Below are 21,258 nucleotides of genomic sequence, written 5' to 3'. Positions count from 1 at the left end.
GCAAACAAGCAAAATGGCATAACAGCGGGAGAGAACCCAGAAAAAAGACAGCCAATGAGAGCCTTTCTGGTGCACACCATTCCCCAGTAGTCTGTAAGGTTGTGTGTATTAGCTATACTGCACCATCCAGGAGCAGTCAGTTGCTACAATAGGAAGCCTGGAAGGCATTCCCCAAGCCACTCACATATCCAACAGCAAAGTTATAAGGGGCCCAAGGGGCTTAGGTACTCACCACACAGTGGCTGAACAACTCTGACTCAGGCCAAGCCTGGGAGTTCAGTACTAAAAATAAAATCACACTAATTACTGAGTGGCCTGAAAACTTGTTCATATGCCTAAAACTGTACACTCTTTGGAATGCCTAGAGAGACCAATGTTGAGCTAAGAGTCCCTGGTGGAAGGTGGAGGAAAAATGTGAACTCCACAAACTTTGGAAATAGTCTGCAAGCCACTCATACATCCCACAGTAAAAGGTAAATCGATAATTACCTAAGGTGGCTTAAGTACAGCCTTTGATTAATAAGTGGTTTATGTGGACCCTGGGAAACAAGGCTAGGATAAAAACAAGGAGGCAAAATATTCTGGGCAGGGCCATTAGAGATTGGACACTGTTGGTAGGGGGAGTGGGGAGAAGGACTGTCTTCAAAGAATTAACCAAGTCAGTAAATAAAGACAACAGAAACAAGCCCTAAGAAAGGGGGATAGAGGGAGTTCAGAATGCAGAGATGTTGCGATATATGATCTAAAACGTCAAATCCTCAACAGAAGTTATGAGACATGCAAAGAAACAGGAAAATGTAATGTGTACATAAGGGAAAATAAAGGGGATAACTAACCCGGGGTTAGTTTTTGCCCAGCTGTGAGATCTGGCACACAAAAACTTCAAAAGAGCTATATTTATAAATATGCTTGGACTTAAATAAACCTTTTTTTAAAATTAAAGGATGGTATATCAATAATGTCTCACCAATAGGGACTGCAAATATTTTTTTTTGTCTTTATATTTAAAGACAAAAAGAATTCTGTTTATGAAAACTATAGTTCAAATGAAAAGTTCACTGAAGGGGCTCAGCAGCGTATTTGAGTTTTAGAGCAATTTTCTTTGAAAGTGAGTCCATACAGACAGTATATTCTAAGCAAGAAAAGGGCATGAAGAAAATTAATAGTTTCAGAGAAATACCACTAAAAATACCAACTTACGTGTAACAGTATTGGAATATTGGAAGAAGAAAGGGAGAAAGGAGCAGAAAAAAATGTTTGAAGAAAGGTGGTTGGAAATGTCCCAAATTTGATGAAAACCATTAATTTGCAAACCAGAAGCTCAATGAAACTCAAGAAGTATAAGCACAAAGATATCCAAACCCTGGTCATCATAGTTACAATGTTGAAAGTCTAAGATAGAAAATTGTGAAGGCAGCATGAGGAAAATGACTCAAAACATGTCAGGGAACACTGAAAAGATTAATTTTTCATCTGAAACAATGGAGGCCAGAAGACAGTGAGATGATATATTTGAAGTGCTGGAAAAATAAAATAATTCAACTAAGAATCCTATATTCGGTAAAGCTATCATTCAAAAAGCCAAGTAAACATTCCTATATAAACAAAACTAAAACGTTCCATTGATAGGAGAAATGCTAAAGGAAATTGTTCAAGCTGAAGGGAAATAACACCTGACATTAATTTAAATGCACAAGAAAAAACAAAGACCTCCAGTAAGTACAAGACTGTAAAAGACAATACAAGTACACATACCTTTTTCCTTATTCTTTTAACTGGTTTAAAAAATTTTGCACTTAACTGAATTAAAAATACATCCACTCTCAAATGACTATGTTCTGAAAATATAAACATGAATATTGCCTTCCCAAAGATGTGTCTGCTAAAGGAGAGACAGTGGTAGATTGTGAAGACTTTACTACTATTAGAGAATTAAGAGGTGGGAAGTTTGGGTCATAGAGGGTGAGAAAAATTAAGGCAATGCTCTTTCTTGAAGTCATCATAGCCGTAGTGAAGAGCATTCCTAGACATTTGACCTGGGCTTTGACTTGAGCGTAAATCCAAGGACATGTTCCTGGAAGCACTGTGGAGCATTTGGACTTCTGTGATTCATTTCCATTTACCAACACTCTACCACAGTAAAAATTCTGTTGTTGGAATTTTAGCAAGGCTTATATCTAGTAATCTGAGATGTATAGAACTAGAAACTTGGTCTTTTTAAAAAACTAATTTATTGCCTTTATGCAATTTATGTAAGGTTCAAAAGAATCAGGAAAGTGAATTTTGGTGGGGGATTGAGTTGATTTACTTAACAGTGAAACATTCACCTGTATAAAAATATAAACGACAATAATTGGGAAGCTAAAATATTTCTTATATCAATAAAATAAACTTAGAGTTAAATTTAACTTACCAAAAATGTTATTGTTGGATTTCATTCTATACAATATGTTATGAATATCTCAAAACAATGCTTTTAGGTGAATGCTTTGTTAGATAATCTTTTGGAGAAAGTATCAGAGGGTCAGTTATTGTGTTAAAATTTGCTTTGATTGCATAGGAAAGTATATGCACAGTAATGGGTGAAAGAAAATTGGAATAGTTTTTAAATCTTTGATTTGCATGACATTTTCCTCTACAAACTGCTGTGCATCTATATTTTCCTATTACAGTATTGTTAAGAGAGTAATTAGATCAAGAACACTGTTCCTATTTCTTTTTTTTTTTTTTCCTGGATAATTACTTTTATTGAAGGGTAGTTGACACACAGTATTACATTAGTTTCAGGTGTACAACACAGTGATTCAACATTTATATACATGATAATTCTACGTACCAGCTATCACCATACCAAGTTGTTACAATATTTTGATTTTTTCCTTATGCTATACATTATATCCCAGTTACTTATTTATTTTACAATTGGAAGTGTGTTTATATATATATATATATATATTTTTTTTGTGAGGGCATCTCTCATGTATATTGATCAAATGGTTGTTAACAACAATAAAATTCTGTATAGGGGGGTCAATGTTCAATGCACAATCATTAATCCACCCCAAGCCTAATTTTCGTCAGTCTCCAATCTTCTGATGCATAACGAACAAGTTCTTACATGGAGAACAAATTCTTACATAGTGAATAAGTTACATGGTGAACAGTGCAAGGGCCGTCATCACAGAAGCTTTCGGTTTTGTTCATGCATTATTAACTATAAACAGTCAGTTCAAATATGAATATTCATTTGATTTTTATACTTGATTTATATGTGGATACCACATTTCTCTCTTTATTATTACTATTTTTAATAAAATGCTGAAGTGGTAGGTAGATACGAGATAAAGGTAGAAAACATAGTTTAGTGTTGTAAGAGAGCAAATGTAGATGATCAGGTGTGTGCCTGTAGACTATGTGTTAATCTGAGCTAGACAAGGGCAATAAAACATCCACGTATGCAGAAGATTTCTCTCAGAACAGGAGGGGGGAGGTTCTAAGCCTCACCTCTGCTGATCCCCATTTTCTCACCTGATGGCCCCCCTGCGACGGTGCCTGTCTTAGGTTGTTCCTCCCTTGAGGAATCTTACCCGTCTCTGGCTAACCAGTCATCTTCTGGGGCCATACAGGGAAATGTTAAGTTGGTAAGTGAGAGAGAAGCCTGATTGTTTGAAAAGGTTAGCTTTTTACTTCTTTGCATATTTATGCCCTGTGGCATCTATGCCCAGCATTTGTCTTGAGGTGTCTTTACCACTTGGAAGAATTATGATACTCGGTAAATTCGACCTGTGGCACGAATTCTATTTAAGGGTTGTAATTAGGTAGGAAGAAGAAAAGCTATAGAAGTAGCAGGCGGAAGAAAACCTGGGAAGATTGATTATTTCTTTGACATATCTTCTTGTAGAGTAACTTCAGCATGGATAGGTTTTAAACTACTAATTAAATTGTGCGCACACATAAACATAATAGGAGTACAGTTACGTAACCAAAGCATACCTGTAATTACCAGCCATCTCCAGTGAAACCAAGAAAACCAGTTAGGCACCTTAGGCATTTGTGAAAACTTATCTATGATATGGTGGATATTGTCCAACTGAACTTGAACAGTCTGAGAGAATTCAGATAAATTAAAACAACCCATTCCTGGGGACTGTTCACATCCCATATGTTCTTTTAACAGTAAATAGTCTGTGGTTGTAAGATTTTGGAGTGCTACAATTTGCACTTCTCCTAATTCTTGGTTGAGTTCCAACAGTACAGATCCAGTCAAATTTGTTGTTTTACTGTATGCACAGACCAGCTTAGATATCTCCTTCTTCATTCCCATGGCAAGTCCAGGAACTGGTGGGATGAGTGCATCTACAGCTGTAGCAGTGCGTGGATCTTTGTTGTGGTTTTTTGATGTTCATCTTCTGGCATGAGTCTTCCAGAGAGTGCTGATGTTGGAAGTTCTTTTTCATATCGTATCTTAGTTCATTTTCGGGGTAGCCCAATTAGGCTTTGATCCTCTGTATAAACACAAACAGACCCTTTGCCTTCACTTTTATATGCCCTTTATATCATTGTGTAGAACTCATTGGAGGTCACCACACAGGAACTGCTATTTTCTTTTTTTTTTTTCTCATTAATCTACACTTACATGATGAATACTTAGTTTACTAGGCTCTCCCCTATACCAGGTCCCCCCTATATACCCCTTTACAGTCACTGTCCATCAGCATAGCAAAATGTTGTAGAATCACTACTTGCCTTCTCTGTGTTGTACAGCCCTCCCCTTTCTCCTACCCACCATGCATGTTAATCTTAATACCCCCCTTCTTCTCCCCGCCCTTATACCTCCTTACCCACCCATCCTCCCCAGTCCCTTTCCCTTTGGTACCTGTTAGTCCATTCTTGAGTTCTGTGATTCTGCTGCTGTTTTGTTCCTTCAGTTTGTCCTTTGTTCTTATACTCCACAGATGAGTGAAATCATTTGGTATTTCTCTTTCTCTGCTTGGCTTGTTTCACTGAGCATAATACCCTCCAGCTCCATCCATGTTGCTGCAAATGGTAGGATTTGCCCTTTTCTTAAGGCTGAGCACTATTCCATTGTGTATAGGTACCACATCTTCTTTATCCATTCATCTATAGATGGACATTTAGGTTGCTTCCAATTCTTGGCTATTGTAAATAGTGCTGCGATAAACATAGGGGTGCATTGGTCTTTCTCATACTTGATTGCTGCATTCTTAGGGTAAATTCTTAGGAGTGCAATTCCTGGGTCAAATGGTATGTCTGTTTTGAGCATTTTGATGTACCTCCATACTGCTTTCCACAATGGTTATGTAAGAATAATTAAGGGAGGTACCAAAACCTAATGAGGGAAAAGAAAGGGTTTTTCAGTAAGTTGTTTGTTGATAGCCAGTTAGCCACGGAGGAACAAGAGTGCATTCTGTTTACACTCTTATCTGATACCATAAAACAGAAATTAGTTCTAGATGAAGTAAATCATTAAGGAAACATACTGAACCAAACATAATATGTACCCATCATCCAAATAAGGGAGCAGTTTCCAAACTTACAATAATTTGGAAAAGAACACATGCCCCAGATATTACAGATTTCATAGCATAAAACTGAAAAGCTGTTGTGCATTTCTTAGAAGAATTACATATCATTTTGTTAAAAATAACTTTGGAAAAAATACACAAAAAATGTACCCTATTTTAGAACTAAAGGGTTAATATCTTAAAGAATATGAGCACCTTTAGTAATTGCAGGATTGATATCACTATACAGGATCATAAAAATTCTTATGGAAACTATTAAATTTATAAAGAAAACTCATACAAGAGAAAATATGTGAAGTTGTCCAGATCCAGAGAGTAAGTATTCCTTCACCATGTGCGTTGAGCTGCTTTTTAGAAATTTTCATTTAGACACATAGGATTTTTATGTTTGTAACGAATTTCATACTCTTCAAAGTAAAACATTTTGTCTATCAATTAGTTGAAAAGCAGACGCCCTTTACAAGTTTTTTCCTTTTGTTTCTAGCACATATCGATGAAATCGAGGAAGCTTCGTCCACTCCGGAGGTCACTGCCCGTGCAGAGATTGCTGTCACCTTGACGGACAGTGACTATGCAGAGACTGATGTCACCTTGAGCGACACTGAAGTGGAGACTGTGACAGATGGAGAAAGCCATCAGTAAGATTGAAAGAATTTAACATTTGAAGTTTTAAATGTAAACTTAAACATCTTTATGCTGCAGTTATTTCCATTCTTTTATTTTCTTTTATTGAGATTTAGTTTGTGTATGTATATACCAGATAGGTGATTTTAGTGGTTTTCAAACCAGGTTACTGTAGACTCACTCCCCTGGAAAGATCATAAAATAAAGATACATTGTTGCCTGGATTGTAACACCGACCAGTTGTGCCAGAATCTTAGGGGTGACTATTTTTAAAAATAGTGTATAGTCAGAGTTAAGAGTCTTTGCTCGAGGTAAAAGGTAATTTCACTTAGTGTTTTACAAAATTCAGTTTGCTTTCTGATTAAGGGAATTCATGAGCTCCTTTGAAGTTTAGATGTTCATAATGCATGAATACTGGGTATGGGCTAAAATTAAAAGTGAAGAAAACTTTAAAGGAGTATTGATGCTGAAGTAGGACTTTTTGGTCTGATTTGTTTCATCACAAGATCACAGTGCTACCAGGGAAGTTTCTGCTATTATGTTAGGGCAGCATAGCAGGAAAAACTCCTTTGACCTTCACTCAGTAATTTCATCTAACCCCTTTGCCAAAAAATGAAAAAAAACCCTCATTTGCTCTGATAAATAACTGTAAATGACATTGTCCTTTGGGAATCATTTTGACACCCCCTGCAAGAAACTAAACTAAACTAAACCCTGACACTGCATTCATCTTGTGCTTTAGATGATTACAGACATTGGTAAGAGTCCCTCTGTTCCATTTGTCCCTCTTCCATTTGATTCATCATACCAAGCTCTGGATTAATCTCAATTTTTGTGTTGGAATGAATTGAGAAATGCATTTGCTGATGATGTTTTAATGTGTGTTGTTATAGGTTGAAAAAACACATTCTAATTTTGGAATATGTCAAAACACACCTAGAGCGTGTGCTTCTCCACTTGCCACTGTCCCACTGAAGCGCTGCTTCTCATGGCCTGGAAGAGAGCGCTCTAGAATATATCCCCGGTTTAAGTTTTAAAGGATTTTCACACACTGAGAAAAACTGACACTCCCCAGTCTGTGTCCCATTATCCCGTGACTTTGCACAGTGCCTGGTACAACAGTGACTCAGTTTTTATGAGCTACAAGAACTGCTGAAATTAAGGATCTCCTTTTCTTTGTGGAACTGGATACCTTTCTGGCCACGGAGCTGCTGAATATTTTAAGCAGATACATTTACCATAGTACACGGATAGGGCTCCTGACACGAGTCTATCCTTACTGTTACTGGGGGTATTAGCTTTGTCACTGTTTAGCTGGCCCCTAGAGACACTGCATCTGCATTTCAGATTCTTTGCTGTCAGGACTTGACAGATGCCACTAAATTGGAGTTAGGACATCCAATGAAGCTTTTACAAAAGTACTACAAAATGGACCTGGAACTTTTGGTAGCTATTAACAGCTTTTCATGAATGACAGACTTCTCATCACAGACTCTGGGTTTGTTTCTCAAGGATTTCACATGGTGACCTCGGTCCTCCTTCAAAGCCATTGTGATCCTGAGACATTCGTTTACTCTCGTGCCTCAGCCTGTACTGTCCTTGCTGGAATGAGCTGCCCTTTCTTCACTGTCTCAGGAATTAATCTTTTTGACTCCTGATAACTCGAGGATTTCATTTTAGAGTTTGAACTTCTTTATGAACTCTTAGGCTGTACACTTGCTGAGGCCATCCACAGCCCAGTTTGAACGCTGGGGTTCTTTCCTGAGGGGTCGAGCTTATGCGCCCCATGACTGCAAGTCAATGGGTCTGGCCCACCCTTTCCACACAAGCTGACGATAAGCTCACAGTCAGTTTCACATTCAGTTTGGATAAGACAGAAAAAGACATTTTCATAAGCCCAACCTTTCTAAAACACTCATTTTTCTGTGGGAGCTTTAGGACTGACTGTGTATTCTACATGCTATTGCTATGAACCCTCAGTCTAGATCATTACAGACAATCCCTTAAAATTAAAGAAAAAATGAAACCTACAGCAAGTAACAATACAGTACAATGCCATACACATCATAAAAAGATGATAAAAATGTTCAGCGCAAACATGTGATGTTTTGTTATGGCTCCCAAACCGGTCAAGGAGCTGCAGCTCTCCTCGCCTCTGCTGATCCCAGGAAATTTCTCTGCGCCTTCGATCTCTTTTAGGGCAGCACCAGAAACATAGCTTGGTTTAGAACTCCCAAAGCTGTGTTTCACAAATTCAATCTGGACTAAATATACAAGATCATGCAGATGTTATTAAATGTTCAGGGTGTTGATAGTTTTGTTACTTCATGGCTGGTGCATAATTTCAGGTACTAACAGAAAATGTGAACATTTGATTATGACCCCAGATGTATACTCAAAATAACCATTGAAAAAAGTGCAGCATTCTTGATCCAGAATCCTGTATTTTACACCAGTGATTCGTCTGGCATATCATTTCTCACATCCAGAGGTCAGTTCATTGTGGAGAACATTTGCTGAACATTTCATTCAGCATGTTTATTGAGAGCTGGGCATTGTGCTAGTCATGATTTTGAATTCTGTTATATTATTTCTATGGAGATACCTTGCATGAAGGTCTTTATAGTGCATTTTGAAAGAAAGGCTTATGATTTCTTGGGTAACTAAAATTTTTGTTCTTTTTTATATTTACTAATTGAATATTGATGTCATTTAAGGTCTCCTTCAACGCTTGGACGCTCCACATACCCCTGGAGCCACCGTCCAAGCCCCCATACTCATCGGCCACAGGATCGAAGCATCCGTAGCAGGGCTTTCGCTGCGATGCAGCGTTTCAGGCCGAATCCAGCAGAGGTTGTGGACCTCACCGCTGACGACGATGACGATGGTAAGCTGGAGGAGCCGCAGCGCACAACTATGAGGAGAATTTGACAAAAAGAAATATCTTAAAATGTTAGATACTTCTACTCTTGCTTAATGGTGGTACATTATTAGACAACAGGGAAGTTCTCAAATATCCTAATCTTATTTTTTAATTGATACCACAAATTGATACATAAACTGAGGTTACAAATTGTGCCTACAGTGCTTTCTGGTTATTGCTTCATTACTTGGCCGTTATCTTCTTGGACAAAAAATATTTTGACAAGTGGTAGTTTAATCGATCCTAATACTTTCCTGCTAATTTCATTTCTAATATTATTGTCATACTTTGACTATGCTGTGAAGAACTGAAATGGCACTTTTTAACTACACACAACAGAAAGCCAGTATGACTGACTTAAATGGTTAATACTGTTTATTAGAAATAAATAATTAATTTTTTTCTTTTAAGGTTATCATTGATATACACTCTTATGAAACTTTCACAGAAAAGCAATGTAGTTATTACATTCACCCTTATTATCGAGCCTCCCCCCATACCCCCCTGCAGTCACTGTCCGTCAGTGTGGGAAGATGCCACAGAGTCCCTATTTGTCTTCTCTGAGCTGCACTGTCTTCCCCGTGACCCCATACACACCATGTGCACCAGTCGTGATACCCCGCCATCCCCTTCTCCCTCCCTCTCCACGTGTCCTCCCCAACCCTCCCTTTTGGTTACTGCTAGTCCCTTCTTGGAGTAAGGAAGCAGAACTGAAGGAACAAACTGGCAGCAAACTAATTTACTTTTAAAAGTTGCTACCCTTTAGTGTAATATTGCTCTTCCCTTCTGTGCTGCTCAGCTTTAGCGTTTTGTTTTGGCTGAGATCTGCACTCCAGTAACTGAGGAAGCAAACTAGAATTGGAAACAGGTGAGGGAACGCGGTAGCACGTGTGACTAGCTGAATACATCTGTAAGTTTCCCCACATATTGAGAATTATCTTCAGGAATTATCAGTTACATCTCAGAATGGTCAGTCATGATCTTCTTAAAGGATGAAGGCAAGTCATATATAAATGTGTTTGCTTTGGGAGTTAGCTATAAATTGGAGAAAGGATCCATTAGGGAGGGAGGAAGCGTCAGAGGCCGTGGGCACTCGGCTCCCACGGACGCTCTGCAGTCTGGGTGATCAGGACTCTCAGAGCACCAGGGCTCTGGGATTATGTGTATGAAAAGATCGTTTATTTTTACCAAGTGCATTTCATTCAACAGTGTCTTGCTTTTTATTCTGAAGCACCACAAATTATCTGTAAGAGAGTGGTTAACATAATAGGGAATAATTTAAGATTGCTCAGAGTTAATTAAATATATGACAACTGTTTTGGAAACTTCTTGTGTGTTTTCCCATGCGACACCTACCAGCCAGTAAGTAGGAGAAGGTGACAGAACAGCCTTCTAACCCACTGGAATTAGTTCAGGCAGAATAATTTTACCACGTTAAAAGAATGCCAGTGATAAGTAGATGCCTCCTTCTCCCCACTGATTTCTCTCAGTGGAAAGCTTCTAACCTATTAAAAATAAATCCAAAGCTTAAGCGTCTGGGTCCCCTGCATCCTCACTGGCAGCCATTTAGTCTCCTGGAGGCATCTGCAATGTCTGCAGACATTTTCAGGTCTCTCTTTTGGGGTAGAGGGCTGCCATCACCCAAGTGGTAGAGGCAAGGGATGCTACGGATCACCCCACAATCCACAGGACAGCCCACCCTGTATCCCCACTTCCTTTCCCTACACAGAATTGCACAGCCAAAAGTGTCAATACTGCCAAGGTGGAGAAACTAAGATAAGTCATTTGCAAATACACAGAGGTTCCTCCCTGCCCTTTTTATATGGAGCAAATATGTTTAAGCATCCAGAGTAGTCTCCCATACAGGACAACAGGTACTGTCTGCATTTCAGAAATCAGCCTACCGCTCTGCACTGTATAGAATACATTGTATTCTCGATGTGTCACACATTAAGATAATCTCTTCTTTTTCAAACAAATTGTTGTGACTGTGCTTTGGACAGATTTCTTTCTATTCTTCTCAATTTTTAAATAGCCATTTTATAATCAGTGTCTAAAATATAGCTCATTCAGAAGTTAATGTCTGCCTCAAATTTACTTCCTACTACAGAACTTTTTCACTTTTATTATAAAACACTGCTGGAATTAATATTTGCATTTTTTTTGAAAATAAACAAAAAGCCGTGTAAAAAGTGACGGAGTGCTTAGGTAACTTATCCATGACCATACTGTCAGTGGTGAAATTAAAACTGCTTTTCAAGCAGTCTGACTCTAGAATCCATACTGTACCAAAGAAAGGACAGTTTCTAACCCTGTTACAGCCTGTGACAATGTATATGAACATAGCAGAAGCACATTTCTTTCCTTTTCCTCTCTTCTGCTTGGTAGAAGTTCACAAAACTTCCATGGTGTTTACTCAAAAAACTATTTCAATAACCTGAATTATTGGAATATGCACGTGTTGGATTTATGAAAGCATTTTGTAAAACTATATGTTGTACTTACTAGAGTTCATAGTTTTAAAGTTGGTTTTAAATACCAGAAAATGTTAGCTTAGGTTAAAATATAGTCCATTAGCTAATTTGTTTTGAAATGGTAAATAACTATTTTACATTCTGCAGAACCTACTGCAGTACCGCTCACTAGTTCAACAATGGAATCTCCGACCACGAGCCCTTCGCTTCACAACTACTCAGAGTCACCTGCCTCTGAGCAGGCCTCTGACAGTGAATCAACTGACGACAGCAGCGAATGGTCAGAGACGTCAGCTCCTCGTACAAGCAACAGAATGACTGGGACTTATACAGGAGGTACGTTTAAAAAAACGGGCTGGGGAGAAGGAAATTTTCATTACGTTTGTTACAAAAAGTATTGTTTTAAGGATTTTAGCTATGTTAGCAAAAGTGTGATCTTAGATTGAACATCGTATGTGAGGAAAGTCGTCTCTAGTAGACTAAGATTTCATATTGGAGGTGCTGTATGTTATTGAAGTATCATAGCACAACTGAAAGAGATCAGGGACTGTCACCAAAAATATGAGCAGCAACAAAAGAAAATATAGGCAAATTGGACTTCACCAAAATCTAAGACTTCTGTACATCAAAAGACATTATTGAGAAAGTGAAAAGACGGCCTACAGAATGGGAGAAAATCATGTGAAAATCATTTATTTGATAAGGCTCGAGTATCCAGAATATATAAAGAACTTGCACAACTCAACAGTAAAAAGAGAACCCAGTTTAAAAATGGGCAAAGGACTTGCATAGATAATTTTCCAAAGAAGATATGCAAATAATGGGAAGCACATGAAAGCAACCTCATTAATTACGAGGGAAATACAAATGAAAACCATTTTACACCCATCAAAATTAGAAACAAAAAACCGAAACACTGGAAAGGGTAAATGACCAGTGTTGACAAGAATGTGGAGAACCCAGAACCCTTAAGAATATTTGGTGGGAATGTAAATCGGAGCAGCTGCTGTGGAAGCCGCTTCTTTGTTTGTTAGTACCCGGATCAGTCAGGATTCACATTTAATCTCTTAGGTAGCAATTGACTACTTGAATGCCCTTCTCACCGTGTTACTGTAACTATATTGATGACGACCTTTTGGACAGACAGACTTGCTTATGTTGTGTTTCCCTAGATTAGGAGAAGAACACTGTTCTAGGCCAGATTGTTCCTGTATAGAATAAACCTGAGAGAAGCAGTTCTGCTGGCTGCATTTCTTTTAAATGCTTTGTAGGACATCCTTCACCTATTTTGTTCACATCCTGTCCTTACTTAGCACATTGCATATTTCCAACCTTAAAGCACTCAAGCCATCTAGCTTCAACCACGTTCCTCAATGGGGCCGCACAGGGCTGGTTAGAATCATAGAAGCAAGCAGATGGGGGTCTCATGAATTTAGGGTACCTAACGTGGCTTTTGGGAGTAAGATGCCAAACTCTAATGTATCTCAGTCAGTTCCCTTTCCTTCCTTTCAGTGGTGGTTCCTATTCTCTCACTCTCAGTTTTGTATTTGAGATATTTGAAGATAATGAGGGCAAGTTCTTTCTGAACAGATAAGGGTCATCTCTCTCACTTCCGTCATGGCCGCAGCAGTCCGCAGCGCTCTTGCTGTGCTTACAAATTCATCTCCTGAGTCTTAGGGTTGCCCAGAATCCTCAAATAACTGGATCTGTAAAATTAAAGCGTCCAAGTTGGAAGTAACCATGAAGATCATTTAGTCCACCCACTGACTGGATTTCATCGCAAAGGTTTTCAATCTTTTCTCTGAAGTAATTTCACCCTAAATGACATGCGCTTGTACAACATGTTGACATGGGGGCTGAGATAAAGTCCTGAAAATGTTGCAGGAAATAAAGCTACTGTACTAATGAATTATTGTACATATATCACAGCATATAGAAAATCGTTCCTTATAGGCTTTTGGTGATGGTCATTTCCTCATATGCTAGTTGTAACTTTGCTCAAGTTATTTAAAAAATTTGGAATGCAAGTGAATGAAAATGATATAATGATATACTGAATGACAGAATTATAACTGACTTTGAGTCCGCTATAATTTATGTTTTCAAAGTAACCAACTTATTTTCCTTGTTTTTTGATACAAATCACTTGTAATATTTAACCTCTCAACTGATGTTAACAAGGTGGTATGAATGCCAGGAGGCAATTAGAGATGAGAAAAAACTGGTAATTTCTTTTATCCAAGTCCACAGACTCCTAAATCTTGTTCTCGGGTTACCTTTATTTGGGTTCATGAGATTAGCCCACATAGGCCAGACCCGGAAGCTTGGAGAAAACCAATATACAGAGATTTAGAATAGAGACACTCTGTAGCAGAATTCAGATCACAGACCTTCCCCCGGAGAGAATCAGCAAAGACAAGAGAGGACGTGTATGGGAAGGCAGCCCAGGAGAATGACAGGGAGGTTTGCCACCTGCCTTCAGACCTCTCCACCAGAGCCCAAAGGACCTCCACCCAGATCCTTTTATGTGACCCCATTAATTCCCTTCACTGTTTTGGCCAGTTTTGATTGGATTTTTCTATTATTTGTAAGTAACCATGAGATTCCTGATTGGTACCTTGGCCCAGAAGAGATTAGGTGGGTCCTATGAGCCACACAGGAGCAGGTTAACTCTGGTATTGGCTACTCTAGAGCTCAGACTGGAACGGTGCTGCTCCAGAACCCTGCGGACTCTGCGGGGAGGCCTCAGGAGGCACACGGGCCGGGTGGGGAGGAGAGGCCTGTGGGCACTCCACTCCTCCTGTGTTTATTTTCTAAGTAAAAAATTTCATCTACATTTTTACCTGCTTCCCACATAATAGTTTGAGGAAAGAATGCTGTCTTTTAGTTGAGTTTGAAACACTGTGCTAGGCCTTCTGGGGGCACTTTTGCATGTCTTCGGGCAGGGAAGGGCATACCTCCAAAATAACTATGGGCATGGGGCAGAGAGCATAGTCACAACTCGTGTATTTCATACCTAGCAGATTCTCATCTTCTCTAACAACAGCGATGCAGGGCAGTGACTGCGCCACTTAATAGGTGTGAAAGGTTAAATGACTTTCCTAGGGTCACACTGCTCGGGATTAGACAGCCTCACGATTCACACTCAGGCCCATTTGACTCCATGCTTTTTTCACACTGCTCAGCACTAATTCACTAGTTCAGATATATCATATGTAATAAGGAAGTTATTTATCTTATCGCCCTTGCAACGATGGTCTAATTTAGTGGCCCGTGATTTCTTTTTTGAATTAAGTCTCTAGGATTGTCTGAAAGTTCTAATTCATTACTGATCGAGGGGATTTGGGAAATCAGAAATCAGGTTATTATGACACCATTAATTCTACACCGATCAGAATTTTATTTCTTACATTGTGTTGGGCCTGAGTTTAGAGACCATAGGAAGGGAAGAGACGTTGGAGGTTAGAACGGCAGCCAGACAGGCTCTGGTTTGGTGGTTATGTCTTCAGAAGATAAGATTTTTAACACATAGTCTGCATTACGTAGGAATGATTTGAGGTATTAGGGGTTGCTGGAGTGCAGGAGAATTTTGCTTTATTTCATGTAATAGAAGGAATCATTCGATATTAAAAAAATTTTTAATGCATTAAAAACAAATCACTTGTTATGGCCCAGGAGAAGATGATCTACTGCCATATTTAAATGTCATGGTATATATGAGGCTCCTAAAGAATTCAGGCTTTCAGGAAAATCTCAATGAAGACTGCTGCCTGAAATTATATGATATATATGTTAAGAATGTGGCACTATCACATTCTTATTTACAGAGATTTCAATTTACCAAACATGTCTTAATGCTTTATTTACTTATTTATGGAAAACTATTTTATACACACAGGAATATTTTGTTCCTTATACCTCAATAAAGCTGAAAGAAGTGAAATGATTGTTGAAGACTTAAATAAACTGATTCATCCTGAAAAGAAACTTTAAAATTTTATACTTGTGAATATTACTACTTGCATAATGAATATAGAAATAGAAAATTTTTAAGTGAAACTGGGAAAAATGCTGTAAATTTGAGGAAGGACAGTTGACCTTAGTAAAACAGACACACTTGCTTTTTTGTGATCATTTTTACCACCAAGAAATACAGAGCTTTGTGATATCTTGGAGTAAGACATTGATTCGAAAACATAACTTTTAGAAAATAAGTTTAAATCTTTTCTCACAACTTACTGAGCTCAGTGAAACTTTCTTTAAGATACTTGATAGCAAAGTTTCCTTTGAAAATATGGCTGAATGTTTTCATGGTTACCTATCTTTTACCCCAGCTGAATGAACCAAAGAATTACAATTTGAAGGAAATCTTTCTATAATGAAACTAGAGACTGCCCATAGCCTATAGCAGGCTACCAAGAAATTCTTCCAAATAAAATGAAATTCGGACTGAAATCTATAAACATATTTTCTACCTCAAGTAGATGCATGTTTTGTATTGGAAGAGGGATGCGTATTCCGCAGAAGGATCTTCCAACAGTTACTTTGACACATAAAGATTTAGAATGAAGAAATGGGGGGAAGGCATCTGTGTGAAGGGCTCATGTCCACGGCCGGTTCCCGGCAGACATGCTCCTGTCATCGTATTAATGAAGTGTGGGGTAAATGGCCTGGGGCGGGGGGAGAGGAGCAGCAAGAAAAGGACGTCTCCACAGTCTTGCCCAGAAGGACTACAAGTTCCCTTCTTCTCTATACTGCTCTTAACTGGGAAATTATAAAGGAAAGCGAGCTTTATATGTTTATAAATGTGTAATTAATACAGCTGACTACACAGAAGCCAACAAACCTGTGTATGGCAAAATAAAATTAACAAAAGACAGTTTGGAAACATGTTTACACTTATTATGACAAAAGCTTCCATTGTATATGAACTACTTACAAATCAGCAAGAAAAAGGTGAATAGGCTACGAAGGTGAATTGGTATTTCTGGGAAGAAATGTAAGTGCCTAATAAATACAAGATTTTTCTCAGATTAGCATGTGAGGACTGAGTGAGAGTGGGGGGTCCTCCGGGACTCCTGTGTACTGGTGACAGGTGTATTAATTATGGTAACCTTTTGGGCAGGGTCTTTTGTCCACAGCTATCTGAGTTTAAATTATTTGCTGAGACTCACAACTACTTACAGGAAACTTATGCTACAGACACTGCCCATGAATGATGTGTGTGTGTGTGTGTGTGTGTGTTTGCGCACGCACTCGTGCACGTGAATGTACAAAAGAAGACTAGCATGAGACGGATCATACAGATAGATATTTATTGGAGAATTCGGGTTGTTTCCAACTTTTATCAATGGAAATCTCTTTGATAAACTTTGGTACATTCCTATAGTAGGCTGCTGTGAAGCTGAGAATGAAGTAAAACTGTACATTGACATGGGAAGATATCTAAGATTACTCAAAGAAGAAAATAGGTTGCAAATAGAACAGAGAAGACACAAGCATTGCTAAAGCACACATAAAACATTAAACATATGCTAATACGTTTCTAAAATACAGTAGGAATCTCTACTAGCAATGTACGCTCAACTGCACGATGCCTCTGTTTTCCTTACAGATGCTGCTTTGACAAGACGGCGTCATGAAGCCTCTGCCGGCCCAAACTCCTACGGAAACCCACCTGCTCAGGCTCAGTCTCCACCTGTTATTCCTCACCCTGTGCATGCCTCCCATTCTAACATGTCTTGTCATGCACCCCCACCTCACCCCGTGGCACCCCCACCCCCTACTAATTTAGACACCACAGCTGCACCAATCCCGCAGCATCCTCATGCCACAAACCAGCCAATTCCGTATTACATTCCAGGCATAGCACCTCCAGGACAGAGACTGCATCGTCATGAAGTTGCGCAGAGGATGGAACATCGAAGGACGATGATGCAGCATACAATGTCTGTTTCATGTTTTTAAAAAGATAATCACACGTTATTCCTTTTCCTTCTATTCCCATTGGTTTATAACACTATAAAATCAGTAGAAGCAATTTAAGTATACTAAACCACCAGATCACTAGGTTATTCTTTACTAACCAAAATCTTCCTCTTTCTTACCCTGAGTTGTAGGTGTTGACAAAACAAGTTGACCAAACAAATTTATTTAACGAAACCAAACCATTTTCAGGATGCAACAAAGGGTCATTTATTTTTGCAAACCAGTCTCGTTTCTTTCTTCAGTTTCCATAGTAAAGGCTAATGTTAAAATTGATGATCTTGAGAAACAAGATACAGTCCTCAAATATATGCTCTGACTTATTATATGTTACTGGCCAGACGGAAGAAGAGTGTTATCATTTTCCAGCTGTGCTTTTTTCAGTGTCTTTTAACTCAGTTTATTTAATAATTTAAATATTATTGTATTACCTTACCATGGGAAGACCAACTGAACTTTTTGCTTTTTCTTTGAAAATTAAGTATCTGCTTTTCTACTTAAGGGCAGCAAATTCTGTTCTTCATATCCTGCCTGCTTGTTTTTGTAAATACAATTTAACAGGAAAACAGCTTCCCTTGCTCATTTATGCGTTTAGCCAGTACAGCTGCACCAATCCCGCAGCATCTTCATGTGGTTGATTTTGTCTGTGGCGTCTGTGGCTTCTTTCACATTACGGAGACTAACCTGAGTATTCCAAAGACTTAGTAACCACTTAGGAAGACCTAGTTGGGTATGGCCTACAGAGAAGTAGTTGGCCCTTACAGAAATGTTTGCAAATCTCTTGAAATAATTAATGATCTACCACTTCTCTGACTTCTTCCTTTAGTTGTATAACTTATGATTATATCCAGAATCTCTGGTTCTCGTTGCCATTGTAATATAGTAACCCTTTAGATAGAAAGTTGCCAACGTAACATTAATATTTTCCAGTATCTAGAAGATTACCTGTTCTAAATTGTTAAGATTAAGCATGCTGTCGTAATCGCAGCGGTGCTCCTGTGAAACCTGAGAATAAGACTTTCTATTAATGATACCTTAAATAAAAAAAAAAAAAAGATTAAACGCAAAATTTGAAAATGTGTTACAAGCTAATAGGAAATAAGAATTGGAGTATAAAAAGGCATCGCTGGAACTTTTTTTTGAAGTGCTCTGTTCAGAACTGTGCTTCTATTTGTAAATTTGACTGACTCGAGAGAGAAAATATTAAGCTGGAATACAGAATAAAGAGTGTGAATGGAGCTAATATCAGTTTCCAGATTTGGAACGTCTTCTTGCATGTGTTTGAAATAAATGCACAAGGTTAACATTTTTTTCTCTTAAAAGATTTATCTTTTAAAATGGCTGAATGACACAATATAAAAGTAAAGCAAAATAAGACCCTTCCATTTTCCTGCCTTACGTGTTTGTAGATGTGTCTTACTTGCTCCTATATCATATGCTGAGGTGTTTAATTTTAACAATTTTATTTCCATTCAAATTCCTGTTATTTTACTTAAAATACCTGCTGTAAAGAAGATATACAACAAAACGTTCCAATTGTATTTTTCTGTGGATAAATGTGAATTGGAGGTATTGTAAGAAATGAGCAATGAGAATTTGTGGGGTCATGATTCCTTGATTTAGTAATCATAAAATCTATGTTACACTTCTGTAATTTGTTGTTAGATAATGAATTTCATGACTAATCTATAGACATTTGAATATGAATACTAGGCTATTTTTCCTACATTAAGAAATAACCAATTCTTCAATTATATCCAGTCGTCTCTCTGTGTTCTGTTTCCAGGCTGGGACCTGAGCGCCATCCACCTCACACACACAGGATGCACCCCTACAGTGGACACGGACATCCTGTGCCTGGGACTATGTCCTTACATCCTCGGTAGGCTCCAGAGAGATCGGCTCCATCAGTATCTTGTCTGTTTCAGGGATATGCTCAGTAGCTTGTGCTCAAACGGCCAGAATCAATGCTTTATAGTGGAATGCCACCCACGGCGGTGCTGTGGAGAAACTGAATTCAGTTTAGCTGTGAGGCACTGCCTCTGGGCAAGTTAGAGACCTGGAGAAGCAACAGGAGGAACTTGAGTTCTGGGGCAGGGGGCCCTGTCACACAGGAGTAAGCTGTTCCGTTGTCCTTCAGGGGTGTCTGCCATGAAAGCCAGCTCGCTAAATACACCCTGCTTCTCACAACTTCTTGATACACCCTCCCCGTTCTTAGCACTTACATCTGCTTGACTGCCTCTAACCCCGGCTACTGACAGGAGAACACCAGCTTGTGCCTTCCTAGTCTTACGGTGTTTACCAGAGAAATGGAACTAGATGTGCATTAACTTTCTATGAAATTCATTTTCCTTAGGAAGTCATTGAGATCTTGATCCACAGCAGCTTTTGAGGCAAAACATAAAGTGAGAATAAATAAATGGAGATTCGGCATTTAACAGTTTTCCACTTTATAAAATTTTGATTATCCTTGTATTGTAAGGTAGAGATGTGTTTGTTGTTGTAATTATCTTTGAAGCCAGCAACGCAGAGACACTATTCAACAAACAAAAGTCTTGGGAGCATCTGTAACATTCACATAAACAAACAAAGAGAAACAGCTAATTCGTGTGCTCCTCAAGTAGAATCAGACTTTTAGATAGGAAGGAACCTATGCATTTTGTTTCCTTTGTAGGATGTGAATGAAACTCACCACAGTGCTTTGCTCCTTGTAATGACAAAATTGAATTTTTGAGTTTTACTTTCTGAATTGAATTTGACAATTTCGTTAGTTATATCTTAGGGGCTAAATTTATCTAAGCTGTGTAAGTTAAGAAGCTTTAGGTAACTTTAAAAAATGTAAACATAGTCCCCCATTCCTACTGATGATCATAAGACACTGCAGAGATGGTTATAAGCTAAAGCGCTCTCATCCTTGGTCAGGGGCCTGGGACCTGAAGCCGGAGGGGCTGCGGCCGCTGAGGCACCTGGGGCATCGCATCCCCACCTGGACCATCACCATGTAGCACTTCGACTTGACTTCGTATTTGTACTAGTTCTTCCTATACTGGTAAAATAAAAACTTTTAAAATGCTGAAATATTTTTCTTCTTAAGAGTATTCTTCTTCTATTTTATTTTACTGCAAATATTCTCAACTTATTTATTATACGTGTTTTAGTAGAATGTGAGAATTAGTAAATAGAAATTGTGGTATAAAAATGTATTAGATAGATTACAATCTGTATTTGTATTTGCACTGTAAAATGTACTATATTTCTCTCTCCTCATTACAAGTTTTTTCTTTGGTACCAAGACACCAGTCTTGATCCACTGTCAGTGGGACATGAGCTTGATTTTCTCACAAGGGGTAATTGGTCTGTTCCTATGCGTTTCTACTCTACTCATCTGCCAAAGGACTGTACTTATTCTCTGTATCTGATTTGAGGAGATAAACATTTTCTAGATACCAATCTAAGGTGTAAATTCATTGAGTTTGCAATTCATAACACATACTAGTTATAAAAGTAGGACAGAGAAGGGAGGGGCTTCACCTTGGGAGGTGGATGTACTGTAGGAAAGGCTTCCGAGATGCTTTATTATGCGTGTGACTTCTCAGCAGGTTTTGGAATTGAGAATGATGCTCTTGCAGTGATTACAGCATGTTAAGAGATCTCCAATAACATACACACAAGCAACTGCAAATACGCTGGTTATTTCTGCATCTTA

This window comes from Manis pentadactyla, chromosome 16, assembly GCF_030020395.1.
Source record: "Manis pentadactyla isolate mManPen7 chromosome 16, mManPen7.hap1, whole genome shotgun sequence".
NCBI classification, from domain to species: Eukaryota; Metazoa; Chordata; class Mammalia; order Pholidota; family Manidae; genus Manis; species Manis pentadactyla.
This window is presented reverse-complemented; position numbering follows the sequence as displayed.